A 10601-nucleotide genomic window follows, 5' to 3' on the forward strand; every position below is an offset into this window, starting at 1 on the left:
CTAAATCTAGATTTTGTGACAAATATCAGTATACTTGATGATATTTTTCCTAATGAAATGGCAAAATGTTACCAGAACAATTTTGTAAAATCATTTTAGACTTGTAAAATACATATTTCACTCCATTTGTGTAAGAACTTCGAATAATTAAATAAAATTATTGGAGGGCAAAAATTAGGTGTCAACAACTGCTCCTTCGTTGTTCGGGCATGGAAAATTCATACCTGGTCATCGAAATTTGACAAACCTAATTTTTGACCGACCAATTAAAAATACTTCTGTTTTTAGGCAATTTTCAAAATTATGGCCGGACCCCGGTCTCTGGGTTTTCTACATGTCTCAAGATTTATGAGAATTCAGGCCACTTGTAGTTCGACTTAATTAAAGTTCTAATGCAGATTTCATAAAACAAATCCCGAATCTTCCAGTGTCGAAACTGAGAGGTCCCAGGATGATCTGTTGGAATGTGACCGACACTCACATATTTAGTCCGCCTACATATACCAGTTTCGGGAATTAGGTCACTTGTAGTTCGACTCAAATAGTAGAAAAGGGTATCCCTTATGCGAGAATGCCTTGTACTTTCCAGTGTGCGTCCGGCCGGTTGCGGGAATTTTTAAAAAATAAAGCAAAATAAGTGAAATATTCAAAACTTGATTTTGTAAGGCTGAGCACGGGGTGGAGTGATCTTTCAATTCCTAGCTAGTGAGCTAGACTCTTGCTGGTTGCATAAGAAAAAGCTTCACGTTTGCTCCACATGCGTCTGGATCTGGTTTGATTGGTCTGCTCCTCTCTTTGGCGGCAACGAACCTGCTTCCATCTGTTGGGTAGCATTGTGGTTGACCCTCTTGGCCTTTTTTCCTGCTTTTACCACCCTTGCTTGGCTTCGTAATTGTACTCTCTTGGTTTAATTTTACGAGGGTGACCTTCTTGGCTCTATTTGGTTTTGAACGACCCTCTTTTCCTTGTGTAGTCGTCTTACCACCCTTGCGTGGTTTAGTCATTGTAACCTTCTTGGTTTGGTTTCCTGTAGGTGACTTTCTTGGCACCGTTTGGTCTTCTGTGGGTGACCCTCTTGGCACCGTTCAATTTTCTGTGGGTGACCTTCTTGGTACTGTTTGATTTGAACGACCCTCTTGGTCTGGTGCATTTTGTCTTACCACCCTTATGTCGTTTTTGATGATATGGCCCTCTTGGCTAACTCTTTTAAAATTTAGGCAATCTTCTTGGCACCGTTTGATTTATTTGACCCTTTTACGTCATTGCTTGCATGAAATGGCCCTCTTGACATTTGTTTAAACGAATGGCCCCTTTGGCGCTTGCTTGAATGAATGGCCCTTTTGGCGCTCGCTCGAATGAATGGCCCTTTTAGTGTTTGGTATGAACGCGCAGCCCTGTTGGCAGTTTGAATGAATAGCCCTCTTGGCATGTTTGTATGACTGGCCCACTCGGCTTGTTTTGTATGAATGGCCCTCTCGGCAGTCTGTACCGCTCGACAGTTTATATGAATGGCCCTCTCTGCAGTTTCTATGAATGGCCCTCTTGGTAATTTGTATGAATGACCCTCATGGCAATGTTTGATATGAATGGCCCTCTCGACAATTTGAATGAATGGCCCTCTTGGCATGTTTTTATGAATGGCCCTCTCGGCATGTTTTGTATGGATGGCCCTCTCGGTAGTTTGTACGAATGAACCTCTCGTCAATTTTTATGAATGGCCCTCTCGGCATTGTTGACACCTAATTTTTGACCTCCCATAGTTTATTTTAATTACTCAGAGTCCTTGGATGATAGATAAAATGAGCCATGCATCTTAAAGTGTTTAAATGATTTTGAAAGAAATTGTTTAGGTCGATATTTTACTTCTTTAAATTGATAAAGTGATTTTTATGACATTATACATTAATTAGGAATTAATTGGTATTTTGTTAGAATTAATCAAAAGCAATTTTTTTTAATAATCATTTACTTAATTGTTAGATTGTAAAAAAGTCAAATTAACAAATGATTTATTACCTTTTAATCCAAGGAATTTGAGTAATTAAGAGATTTGACCATTTTGCCCCTCAATCTCTAATTCTGTGTGTTTGCATAATTTGTTAAAATTAATAAAAAAAATAATTAGTACTTAATTGGGTTAATTAATCAATTAGAGGGTCATTATTGCAAATTGGTTTTAATTATTTAATTGTTTACATTATGGACACAATTGAACCAATCAATTCATGATTGAGGCAATTGAATTTTTAAAATTTGGCCTCCTAGTGACTTTAATTAAAATGACCAAATCCATTGGTTCAAATTAATTAAGGCTATTAGTGTAATTTAATCTTTATTGGTTGATTAGGTTAAGTAGGTTTATAATTTCAACAGTCAATTTGGATTTTAAAACTCATTAAGGATGTATTTGCAAATTGAACCTTTTAGTCGCGTTTTAAATTAATTACGTCATAATTTGATTATAACTAAGCACTATGATTAATAATTGGTTGTTTAAATGTTTGTCCGTTTTATTAAAATACCCATCCTACCCTTACATACATATATACGCCTAGTATACGCGAGCATATATAGGTAATATACAAAAGGGCCCCCCTCCCTCTTCTTTTAATTTTAGACCAGGTCCAGCCCAAAACGGACTGACCCGGCCCAAAATAATCAGATCAAGAGGGGAAAAACCCCTCCTCACGTTCATTTCACACCAAACACCCCTTTCCCCCTACCCCCTCTCTCTTTCCTCTTCCATCGCAAACCCTAGGTGAGGCCTGCATTCTCTATCCTCTCTCATCCCCAAAAATGGCAAATGTTCAGAGGTCACAGACCTCAACCAGCTTTTACGCGTCCAAATGCATACAACAATTAATGCTTCAACGTTTTTTCACTCAAACTTGCTCCAAACGTGGTATTAGTTCCTTTCTTTTTCGTTGTTCCTTTAATTTTCAAGTAAAAAAAAAGAGATTTTCTGCATGTTGTTGTCATATTATTGATTTTACGAATTTTTTTTCATTGGTTCAACAAGGATTGGCTCGGATCGACTCATAGTGGATCAGATCTGACCGTATATGCTTATTATCTTTAAATCCTAAGCTTTAATTTCCTATATTGAGTGTTTGTTCCTGAAATATTTTATTGTCCCACATCGGTTGTTGAAGTCTTTGAATGCAACTTTGGGGTTCTATAAATAGAACCCCAACCCTTATCAGAAAAACAAGTTTGAAACCCTCATAGCTTGAATTTTAATAACATAGAAATTTGAGCTCTCAGTTTTAAAATTTTCAAGACTAAACTATAAAAGTAGAGTCTTACTAGTCCAAATATTTATTTACTTGTTTTTCTTTCCTTGTGGGGATGAGTCTTGAGATTGGAAGCACAAGGTTTCCCAATTCATTCTTGATAGAGGCTGCACACCAAAAAGGTAAACCTTTATCATTTTCTTCCCCTTTAAGTTTATGTTTAATCCCTGTTTAAATGTATGATTAGCTCTAGATTAGTAGAATGTTTAGTTAGTTATTGATATAATGGTTGTTGGGATGATAGTGTAAAAATGGTTAACATACATTTAAATATGATAACTAGTTAATAATTAATCTGGTATTTAGTAAGGCAATAGTATAAAACTATTAATTCATGTTTGGTATAGGGTTCAGCTAGTCTAATGAGGTGTTCTGTTAGAGTAATGCTATGGAATGCTCCCATCAATTGAATAGTAAACTCAGTAGGCTAATGTGTGAGGTATTAAAGCCTATTTGAACCTTTAATTGAATCCTAAGTGCTATGTAGTTCCTTGAACCCTTTAGACCTTAGCTTATAGTTCTGAATATGGCAGAGTTAAGTCTGATCTGCGGAAAATTGAATGGGTTTAATCCTGTTTTGGACAAACTAACCATTGTTAAGCTAGCATTAGACATTAATGAAGTCATGACCATAATAAAATGAGTTTAAAAAGGATAGGAATCAATTAGGAGATTGCCAGAATGGAAGGTGTAGACCCTTGATGGATCATTAAATGACTAATAATGAATTATGAAGGCAAATAGCTTTATAAGTTTGATCTCTTTTATATGACCATGGCATATGCACTGTTTTGATGATATGAATGATTCTATCTAAGGACCAAGCTATTGACAGCTTAAATCACTTTTAAAAGCTGAGTCAGTACTTAAGGAAGGGAGAACTTGAATGTTTACTATGTTATTTGCTTAAAACATGAACACCTTGTTTCTTGTGGCCTGTATACTTGTACCTATCACTTAAGACTTGTCTGGGGTCAGTATTCTGATCCAGAGAACTTAATGGTACTAAGGTTACTAGAGTTTATCTAAATTGAGAGTTTGAGAGATCAAAGACTGAAAGTTTAAAAATTAGGTTCCAGTCTGCCTGGTTACTTGTTTACATGTTTTCCCTTCTCTTTTATTGAATAGCTTTGGTTCCCACCCATGTATGTGTATGTTCCATGATTGAAGTCTGTAGAAGAGCATAAAATAGAACATTAAACCTGAATTCATGTTGTAAACCACAAAGTGCTTTTCATGATCTTATTTGAAGGTGAATTGGGCCAATGGAAATCTGCTTGCTATGTCCATTTTTTGAAACTGCTCTGAGCCCTTTGATCTGAAACCTGATGACTTAGTTGTATGATTTAATGTCTTTGCTTGTCTACACAACTGATAACTCTATGATTGCATGCCTAGCTACCATCACTTGATCATTCAGTTCATGTGTATCTCTATGATTCAAGTGGATGGAATTTATGATATGATTGGGTTTGTGGAGTACTTAGACCAGTCTGTGAGGGTTTTGTGAAGCTAAAAAATGAACTAAGGGATAGTTATAATGACCCTTTGATTCATTCTATATCTCAGTGTGAACTTAATTAGGCCCTGATAACAAAGAATGATCCTCACTTGTACCTAAATTACCTTGTTTGCTTATGAATGCATGTATCTGCATTTGATGGACACCTAGTTGTGAATAGCTTAAGTGACAGAACCCCATATGGTTCTAGGGGACTAAAGGTGAACTAAAAGTCATATGGCTTAGAAGAGTCTTTTTAAAAGGTGCTCTAAGGAGAGGGTTAACGGAGAATCAAGCAATGCTTGGGTTCATAACACCTTCCCTCCATATAAAGAGCACCATGCAACTTCTATGGCTTATGGGATACATGCTCACCATATAAGGACCTTGAGACCTTATAAACACTATTATTAGACCCAAGTGACTTACATTGGAAACAAACTATCACTAATGAACAACTGCTATACTTAAGTGAAGGATCTGGGTGTATATATGTTTAAATTAGACATAGATAGGAAAGAACTCAAGAGAAGCATAGAACTTAGAGTTACATGATTCTTTTCCCCTTAAAGCTCTGTTAAAAAAATGCATGTTTGTGTTCCCTTTGCATCCTCTTCATCACTCTGAATTTGCATCTGTATATAGATCTTGCATATCTTTGTCACATATTATCATCATTTAACAACTTGACTGCAATTTGAAGAGAAGTCTTGCACCCTCCTTATACACTTGGACTTGTTTGTACTCTATTTATGTTTGTGTCATGGTTGTTTAAATTGCAGTTGCCCCTCTCTGTGTGTTACATATTCTGTATATGGTTACTTCAACTAGAAAAGCCTGATCCTGTCTGCTTAGTTCTACTTATGCCATGTCTACTTAAGTAAAATGTCTTTCTGCATACCATTAAATTCTGCATAAGGTCATCCAAACCTAAGGAAAACCACGGTTCAGCCTGTGTGTATGTTTGCTTGATTGTGCATAAGTCATACACATTTCCTCGATACTGTTTCCATTAGGTGAGTCATCCTGTCTCAGCTTTATGTAACCAGACCTCTAATTGGTTTTATCTAAGTCATATATGCATGCCTGAACTACAACTGCTTTGTCCACAAATTACTATGTCTTGCATATAATGTTATATACACAAGAAAATCTTTGGTTCTGCATCTATAACATTTGTTTGTTTATACCATGGATGCCATGTCTTGTATTCCTCATTTCCAGACTAGCCTATTACTGTTTCTTTAGAATTTTCCATTAAATGATTTGTTGTGTTGTGTCAAATATTTGTTCGGTCCACATTGGCATTACTTAGAATTTGTGAGATTACCCCCATATCTAAATGTCACGACCCATTTTGGGCTCGTGCGGGCACCTACCTTCCTACCTTGGTAGGTGAACCCTCCCGTTTATACAATGCTTCGCTCACATAACTGTCCTTTCAAAAGCATTTGGAAATTAAGAAAAACAGCATAATTTCATTTATAAATACAAACTCGAATGTTACATAATTTGACAATACCTTTTTACAGACTCGTTACAATTTCTCATGACCTGGTCCAGACTAATACAAGAGCGACTAAGTAAATTTCAGAGTGACCTCATATACTAAGACCCAACCTCCAATCCCGGAATAAAATGGGAGGAGGCCTGCCACAAGCACCGCATAACTTCCGCATATACTTCAATCAATCACTTGAAACAATCTACACCCCAAAAAGGGTGTAGCAAGTGCAATATCAGTACAACCACACGTACTGAGTAGGTATCATAGGCCGACAATGGTTAGTAACGCATATTGGCAAATAATTCACGAATAATGATGATAATCACGAAATCAAGTCACGTATCCCGCAACAATAGAGCATAACTTCAATCTAACTTAAGTCACAAATAATCTATCATAAGTTATAAGTTGGCTAAACATATATACAGATACTCAACATCTTTACCATCCCAAGGTCGCTCATCTGTGTTTTAGGAGCGAACTCATTGTTACGACACCTTCATATCCAACCTCGCTTAACACGATAAACTACTAGTTTTAGGTTTATTTAACTGGCATAAGTCATCAATATAAGTCACAAGAGTCAAGCCCAATTGTTCATCATTACCTACTTATAGCATCTAAACCCCATATGATAAGTCGGAGTATATCTAAACCTGGAACAATCAACACAATAGAATGAATAACACAATCCATCTCACTCAAGTTATAATGCAATGCAATGCAATAACGGTATGAATGTGATGCCATTCCATGCCATGCAAATGAGAAGTACACATGTACTCCAGACGGAAATATCAGCGTCTCGGCAGCACAACCCAGTGTGACTCGCGAAGTCGGAGTGCCACCCATCCTGAATCTTTACCAAATAGACTGACGGGACCCTGGCTAATTGCTCACAGGGGGGTCTCACCGGCACCACTCTGGGGGACCCGCGGAGCCCATGCACTACAATTGAATCCGGGATAACATCGAAAATGACCATGCACAACGATGCCCGAATATAACCATCGGACATCGGCCTCCTCACAATCACTCAAAAGAGTTGTCAAATATCAGTTACATAAATCAACAATTCCGAAATTGAACCTCGAACATCGGCCTCCTCACAATCACTCAAGTAAAAGAGTTTAACGAGTATCATTTTCATATAAACACCGATTCCGGAATGGATCTTCGGACATCGGCCTTTTTCACAATCACTCAATTAAAAGAGTTTGTCAAATATCAGTTTCGCTCAATCAATGATACCGGATCATCACCGAATATCGGCCATGCATGATAATATGAGAGAATGTGTGCAATGCATATGTCAATCATCAACAAGTAAGCTCAATATCATAAGTACCTCAACGGGGCACGCCAACAATATATCACATCATAATACCAACAGTGGGTATGCCAACATATATATATAATGTATCATATTACACATACCAAAAATGGGTATGTCAATCCTATCCGAGTCAAGATAACAAGCGACATTCGCTATCTACCAACTACACATGGCATCAAGCCAACACAATTAAACAATCGACACATATAATGGGGCAGCTAGTCCCAACGCACATCAGGTCAATCATTTAAAATACGGTATTACCATTTTTCTAATAAGCCTATTTACTTAGGATAAGAATCTCACCCTACATTCGAGTCTCTCGTTACCATTTAAATTGGATATCATTCACTACCGTGATTCATTTTGTATTTCCAGCTAGCGCTTAGATTCGCTACAATAATCTCATCGATAAGCATAACTAGATTCCATCCGCTACTCCCAAGTCACATAAATCCAACGATAATCAAACAGGGTCACATCAATACCTAAGGAGTCTACAGGCCACGAGCCCGAACAAACATGTCACACATAACAATACCATCCTCAGATTCCATCCCATATCTCCAAATTCCTTTACATGCATTCTCTGTTTCTTCTACACGACAATACGAAAAACTAGCGGAGTCTACCGAATAGAAGCCATAACCTAACTCATAGCTGAGCGGGTGCCATTAATATCCAATGACACCTCAATTAATCACAACCACGCAATCCATATGAAAAGCTCGGAGACAACCATGAGACCCAAAAGTAGAATTCATTAAAAGGGCCTTTCTCAAGGACTTCGTAATTGCTAAGGTAGATATGAAATTTTATCCTACCTAAAAAATCACTATCACAATGCTAGTTTATAGATCAACTTTTATTTAGAACATTCAAGACCTTACTCATGTTACTAGTTTGGTCAATTTGCCATTTTAGGCTTATTTCAAGAACCCATTTCCAAGATCTAAAATAGAGACCCAAAGGTATTTTAATGGGGTAGATGAAGGATTTGGTTGGGAATCATGTTAGGATGATGTGCATAGGAAAATACCCCAAGGACTTTATATCAAGAAGGACAAGGGTTCATTATATTGGAACTTAAGAGATTTGAGATTCCTATTTGTGACTCTAGACAAGGACCCTTAATGAGAATCAATGTTTGGGAGAATTGATGGAAGAGGTTAGGGAAATAACCCTTCCCAAGAAAGTATCATTTTTGGCTCCAAAATTACTCCAAAGGCGGCTGGACTCTCTAGGGTTTTGTGAAATGAAGTCAATTCCCGAAATGTCACTTAAATAGGTGTAATTCACTGTGAGAAACCGCCCGGCAGTATGTGCCTGTGCTTTATGCCCGCCAGAGGGCTTCCGAACATCTTTAAACGTGGCGGTCGGCGATCCTATACGATTACCGCTATGGCGGTTGGTATACCGCCACAGCAGCATCACTGTAGCATCCGCAAGACCGCTATAGCGGTCTGGCCCTATATCTTTGCTCGCACTTCTCTTGCTTACGCGACGCGCATGACGATCTTGGTTTGGCTTGAAATGTTTCCAAGATGCGAGAGGGTGGAGACATCGTTAGGCCCCATAGTTGTGGCCTTCCTTAGAATTTCAGAGTAATGACGAAACGGGTCGTTACATCAAATACCAATTGAACAACCGTTCGTCCCCAAACGGTAAGGGAGCGAACCCATGCTAACGGTGATACGCCCAATGGCCAGGGCTTACTAGTATCATCTTACCCTCATCAATTCGAGTCCGACTGAGGGGGATAGGTCAGATAGCGTAGTCGGGAACTCCTTTTTTGCCTGTGCTCGAGTTGGCCACTTGATGCATGATTGTCCTATGAGGAATGATGGAGACAAGGCTCAGCCCACCGGATCGATAATTGGTTCATCATCGTCTGTGCACCCTCCCGGACAGGCTACGTCAACGGGTCTTGGAAGAAGCCTATTACTCTTGTTATTCCGTCTATCCAGGAGCGACAAAGATGTACCATGATCTTAAATCTATATATTGGTGGGACGGCATGAAAAAGGATATACCAGAGTTTGTGGCCTAGTGTCCAAATTGTCAACAGGTCAAGACGGAACATCAGAAGCCAGAAGGACTACTACAAGCTATAGAGATCCAAACTTGGAAATGGGAGGTGATTAATATGGACTTTATTACAGGCTTACCTCATTCCCGGCATAAGTATGATTCTATATGGGTGACAGTAGATAGACTCACGAAGTCCGCCCATTTTCTGCCAGTCAGAACGATGTATTCAGCAGAAGATTATGCAAAATTATATATCAAAGAGATAGTGCGACTTCATGGCGTTCCAGTATCTATTATTACGGATAGAGGAGCACAATTTACAGCCAATTTCTGGATATCCTTCCAAGAAGGTTTGGGAACGCAGGTGAGACTTAGTACAACATTCCATCCGCAAACCGACGGGCAGGCGGAGCGCACAATCGAAACCCTTGAAGATATGCGAAGAGCATGCGTGCTAGATTTTGGAGGCAATTGGGATGATCACCTGCCACTTATTGAATTTGCGTACAACAATAGCTATCACTTTAGTATTCAAATGGCCCCATATAAAGCTCTATACGGGAGGAAGTGTAGATCCCCTATTGGATGGTTCGAAGTGGGAGAGACGAAGTTAGTAGGCCCAGATTTGATTCAGCAAGGGGTAGAAAAAGTCAAGCTTATTCAAGAATGACTACTAACAGCTCAGAGTCGTCAGAAGTCCTTTGCGGATAACCATCGGCGAAACTTGGAATTCAAAGTCAAGTTTGGGGTTTTAAAAATAACCGATGAAAGGGGTGATGAATTTGCGGGGAAAGGGGCTTTCCGTACATTGGACCTTTGAGATTTTCGCATGTAGCCGTCGATGAGGGCCTCCGAATGGAATCTCCACCCAGGGTTTTCCCTATCCATGCTACGCAAGGTGTTGGAGATCCCCCGGGGAGGACGGGGCGAGCC

This window comes from Lycium ferocissimum, chromosome 4 (assembly GCF_029784015.1).
Source record: "Lycium ferocissimum isolate CSIRO_LF1 chromosome 4, AGI_CSIRO_Lferr_CH_V1, whole genome shotgun sequence".
In the NCBI taxonomy this organism is placed as follows: domain Eukaryota; kingdom Viridiplantae; phylum Streptophyta; class Magnoliopsida; order Solanales; family Solanaceae; genus Lycium; species Lycium ferocissimum.